The sequence below is a fragment of the Mastomys coucha genome, unplaced genomic scaffold, assembly GCF_008632895.1.
Source record: "Mastomys coucha isolate ucsf_1 unplaced genomic scaffold, UCSF_Mcou_1 pScaffold16, whole genome shotgun sequence".
Lineage (NCBI taxonomy): Eukaryota > Metazoa > Chordata > Mammalia > Rodentia > Muridae > Mastomys > Mastomys coucha.
In genome coordinates this window covers 17,481,573-17,487,272 of record NW_022196898.1, presented here as the reverse complement: position 1 = coordinate 17,487,272, position 5,700 = coordinate 17,481,573, and the positions used below count along the sequence as shown (strand labels likewise).

Below are 5,700 nucleotides of genomic sequence, written 5' to 3'. Positions count from 1 at the left end.
TGTCATTCAGGAGGTGGAGGCACTCTGGTGACCACCCTTTGAAAATTAGTAGGCAAAATGTAAGGGATGCCCAGCATGAGATAGTAAGCAGATGTCAAGCACAATGGATTAGATTATGCATGCACATAATGCATGCTGTAGCATTATGGATCTGTACACGCAGTCCTAACAAAAAAAGAAGGATTTAGAATCAAGCACAGAATATAACTTTATTTATGCAAAGACCAGTACTTGTTCAGTGTTTATTATATATTTGAATATATACACTACTTGTATATTGTAGATGCCTGGGCAAGTAGGAACAGGGATGGAGCAGCAGACATATAAAAGGGAATACAGAAGGACTGTGGTCACATTTGGACCAAAAACAATGGAGGTAAGGAGGGGAAAAACTTTGGAAAGCAAAACTAACATGGTACCATATGGAAGGTTCAGAAAAAAAATGTTACAGGCTCTAAGGTTGGGACTGCATTTTCAGCTGCTCCACAAGAATGAATAGACTTGTAATAGATAATAGATATGACAGTGCAAGGGTGTGTATGATTGTGCATGTTTGTGTATGTGCATGTGAGTGTGTGTGTGTGTGTGTGTGTGTGTGTGTGTGTGTGCATGTTTGCCTATGTAAAGCAACTTGGGGATGTATTTTAGAATGGTTTGTATTTGTCACATTCAAGGTATTTACATTCTGTCTTGTTTCATTTTCTTATACTGTACATTCAGAAATTCAGAGGTGTCACTGGGCAGTAGTGGCTCATACCTTTAATCCCAGCACTTGGGAGGCAGAGGCAGGTGGATTTCTGAGTTTGAGGCCAGCCTGGTGTACAGAGTGAGTTCCAGGACAGCCAGGACTATACAGAAAAACCCTGTCTCAAAAAAATATCAAAAGAAGAAGAAGAAGAAGAAGAAGAAGAAGAAGAAGAAGAAGAAGAAGAAGAAGAAGAAGAAGAAGAAGAAAGAAAGAAAGAAAGAAAGAAAGAAAAAAGAAATTCAGAGATGTCATACAACTTGCCCTGGGACACACAGCTAAATCTCTGACTCCAAATGTCACATTTGTGTTTTTTGGTCAGGGACATCTGAAATGAGCCTCTCAACTTGTTTGTTATGCTGAAGGTGGGCTGGGGGCTTCACACCCCATTCTGTCATCAGTCCTTAGGAATAATGCCCCATCACTGCTGCTGCCAGACCTCTGTCCTTTCTCACCAGCACTAGTGTAGCAAAGCCACCAGCATTTCCTCCCATAAATAACCCTTATCCCTACTTTGCTTATCCATTAAGATCTTTTTAGTTGGCTTCCTTTCCTCTTAAAATTACAGCCATTGCCCATTGCTCTTAGATTAGAGCCTACATTTCTGAGTATGGCCTTCAGTTATTTTTGTGATCTGGCCTGAGGCATGGTTTCTGCCAAATAATAATGGGATCTGGCTAACTGAACTTTCATCTCAACAGTAACATTCTGTTACTGTTTAGTCAAGACAATGGACACGTTATTTGAAATCTTCTAGTTGGCCCCATTATCTCTTAAGGACTATCCAGATTTTATGTAATAATGGAGAGGATTTATAAGTGAGACCACTATCTTAGTCAGGGTTTCTATTCCTGCACAAACATCATGACCAAGAAGCAAGTTGGGGAGGAAAGGGTTTACTCAGCTTACTTGCACATTGCTGTTTATCACCAAAGGAAGTCAGGACTGGAACTCAAGCAGGTCAGGAAGCAGGAGCTGACGCAGAGGCCATGGAGAGATGTTCCTTACTGGCTTGCTTCCCCTGGCTTGGTCAGCCTGCTATCTCATAGAACTCAAGACTGTGGGGTGGCCCAGGGATGGTACCACCCACAAGGGGCCCTAGCCCCTTGATCACTAATTGAAAAAATGCCCCACAGTTGGATCTCATGGAGCCACTTCCCCAACTGCAGCCCCCTTCTCTGTGATAACTCTAGCCTGTGTCAAGTTGGCACACAAAACCAGCCAGTACAACCACTCAGGGTAAAAAAAAAAAAAAAAAAATAGTAGGTCAGATGTGTTAGAAGAGGATGTTACAGATAAACTTGTAGCATGTGAGACCCCAACCAGAAAGCATGAACTGGTCAATCAGTAAGCAAGCAGCATACATACATAGCACAGGTTTGCTACACTGTGGCTGCTGGCTGACTCAGTGGTAACAACAGAGCCTATCTTAGCTGTTGCCTCCAGGGTGGAGTCTGGCAAGGAGACAGGTCCTATGGTGCAGTGAGTTAAAGACCACCCCAAAGAGAGGAGCCCAGGGGGTTTTGAGGCATGATGAAAGACCACCATCAAGGATATTGTCAAAAATAAAAAGAATAAGAGTCTTAGCGAAGATCTAAACACTGAAACCAGGCCTGGAGTTGCCAGTGTGATGGGTACTGAGTCAGCAGAGATCAGAAACACCTATACAGGCAGAGACAGTGTCATGCAAAGGTCCAGGCGACAAGGCAGGTTCAAGAATAGCACTCTTCATCTCTGGACATACACAAGAGGAGACAGGACCAAGGCTCATCCTAGCTAGACATGCATGCTTACAGAAAGGCTGTAGGGGTGGTGCTAGTTATAGAGACACACAGCCCCTGACAAATGTCAACTGCAGCGTGTAAGCCTTGCCGAGGCCCTGAGCTACAGCTAGCACGGTGCCAGGAAGGATGCTGTTTTTACTTCAGATGCCCCCGGCCTTCTATTTGACACAGCCGTGGGAGCTGAGCAGAGGGAAGCATCACTCAGGCATTTGACAAAGAAGACACCATCAGACAGAAGAGCAGAAAAGGAAAGGCAGGCGCAGCGGCAGCAGGAGCTGGGATAAATGAACAGCCTTGGGAAAGGACAAATTTCCGTGCAGTCAGGAGAGGGCAACAAAGACTTAAGAGACCCCACCCCCACCCTCCCACCCCACGCTGTTCTAAGTTCACTTGTCTGAACTTTGGATCTGCTGCCAGAGATGGCTTCCAGCGGGGGATATTTGTGTGGTCTCAGGAGTGTAGCTGAAGAAGCAATTACTTTTTTAGATCCTGCTGAATGAAGTTCTTGTGGCTGCCACTAGTCAGATGTCACGGTTGTCAAGAAGGGATGTTCTCGGGCTGGAGAGATGGCTCAGTGGTTAAGAGCACTCACTGCTCTTCCAAAGGTCCTGAGTTCAGTTCCCAGAAACCGCATGGTGGCTCACAACCATCTGTAATGGGATCAGATGCCCTCTTCTGGTGTGTCTGAAGACAGCAACAATGTATTCACATACGTAAAATAAATAAATAAATCTTTAAAAATGTTTTTAAAAAAAAAAAAGAAGGGATGTTCTCTTGCCCAACCTCTGAAGGGTTGGTCCAGGGAATAATCAAGGTGTTACTGTGCAAAGATGATAAAATTGTTACTAGTTGGATTAGAAGGGAACTAGTGAGATGAGGAAGTCAAGTGAAGAAATGTAACTGCTTTATTTTTTTAATTTTAATTTAGTTTTAGCAGCACTGAGGATCAGAAGCTCAAAGGCAGAGCTTGTGATGCTAGGCAACCACCTAGTTGCTATGCTGGCTATACCCCATCCTTGCCTTTCCATTAATGCACTTTGTTATTGTTTAAATTTAGTGAAAGTCCTAAGTTCTACCCGTTTAATTTTTCAATATTTTTAATTTAATTTATTGTTTTGTTTTTTGAGACAGGATTTCTCTATGTAGCCCTGGATGTCCTGAAACTCACTCTGTAGGCCAGGCTAGCCTCAATCTCAGAGATCCTCCTGCTACTGCCTCCTGAGCGCTGGGACTAAAGGTGTGTACCACCACCACCCAGCATTGTACTTTCAATTTTTATTGTAAAATACTTATTAAAAACTCAACCTGATTAAGTTGTTTCCTTTCTACCTTTTAATTTATCTTCTCAAAGAATGTGTGTAACAAATTAACTAAAATCTGAAATCGGCCTGACTGCCAGTCAAGAAAAGCCTGGCTACATGTTTACATGCAATAGGAAGCCAGATCTTAAGATGAAGGCCTTGGAAACTTAAGAAAAGAAGGCACTGCTCAAATATTTTTGGTCAAAGCCTTGAAGACAAGTATAATTTGGGAACCAGGCAGCTGGGACAATTTTCCAGGTCTTTCCTGTTTTTGTCAGCTATGATCTGAGCACTCTGGGGGACCTAAGTCAAGCACTCAGCAGACCTCCAAGTTGAAGAAAGAGCTAGGCATGAACAGGACCATTTCAAGGCCACACTGGGTATGAGAAGAACTGCAGAAAGAGACTGGAGATGGGTTGTAGGATTGGAGATAGACCCTGAGCTGTCTTACTTACACAGTGGTGCACATGCTCAATGCTAAGCTGAGAACAGCTCTGTGACTCTTTTGGGAAAAGGTGTTGCAAAGGTCATCATTATTTTCCTACAGATGATGATGGATTTTACCACAATGACATTTTACCCACTGTCAAGAGGAAACATTAGTTAGAGAGACACCCATTTCCAGAGCTTGTTTCTGCTGGGAGGTGTGAGTGCAAAGCAATGAACACTGACTGTGCTGGTTTATACACAGATAAGAGTAAAGAAGTCACCTGTACCTGTGTGGTTTTGATGTGGCTGTGGGGTAAATGACACTGGAAGGAATGGAGGGAGGTCAAGAGGATGCTGTCTGATGGAAACAGGAGCCTTCCATCCCCTACATGAGTACATGGACTAACCAAATTTCAGGAGCATAGAACCCTATGGCTGTCTATTGACTTCTCAGTGGTTCATGGGCTTTCCAATAAAACATGGGCTTTGGCATCTAGCATCTATCTGTATCCTGGATTGCTGCCTTCCACAAACATCCTTGACCTCAATTTCTATGCTTCTTGGATGTCACTTTTACACATTTAAGGCAACTGTACCAAAGTTGCTGAAAAGACCAAATTAAAATAGAACTAATATGAAAAATACTGTATTATGTATGTATGTATATATGTAAAATCAATAAGTGTGAGTTCCTAACTATGACTTTTTATTGAGAAATGTTCTTGAATTTCAAGCAACTGACTTAAAAATCTTATTTATAAATTGAGCAGGGTGGTGAGGAGTAAAAACCCAATCCTAATTGCTCATAACACTTCAGTCATGGGTGAAGTATAGAGTAATCCCAGCATAGGGGGATGCATTTTATGGAAGTGATAAATTACTGAAGACCTTGCATAAATCAACACTTGCATAATGCATTGCTAATTTTCCCACTGGAATAAATATAAAGTCTGAAGATGTTAGCACATAAATCTACAACCATGTAGTATAATTTGCTTTAATGTAGTCCTGTATTTCTTTGGCATTATCTATAATATTCTACAAAGTGCTTTCTCTGAAGTTAGTATAGCAGATATGTTTGTCTCTTTGTTTTATTAGAACTACCTTCCCTTTCAAGTATCTCTTCAGAACTATACCAAAACTAGTTCCCTCAGTTAATGAGCATATTTATGGTATTACTTCCCAGTTATAAATAGGCCCAGTTATACCAGCAATGATTGTTCAGAGGAAGACACAACCTTAATCAGCACCATTCACAGAAGTGCCTCTTATGACAAAGCATAGTGGGTTTTTCCACTCTACAGCACTGAAGTGGACTCCCATGACACTAGAGGTAACCATAGCCACCATTTCATTCAACTTCCCTTTCTCCTTTGTGTTGACACAATTCTTGACATTCTTTATATATATATATATATATATATATATATATATATATATA

At 41.8% G+C, this 5,700-nt stretch overlaps 1 pseudogene; it reads left to right on the top strand.

Annotated features, from left to right (window-relative positions):
* Positions 1–307: 307 nt before the first annotated feature.
* Positions 308–5,700, top strand: part of LOC116094333 — a 14,008-nt pseudogene continuing 8,615 nt past the window's right edge.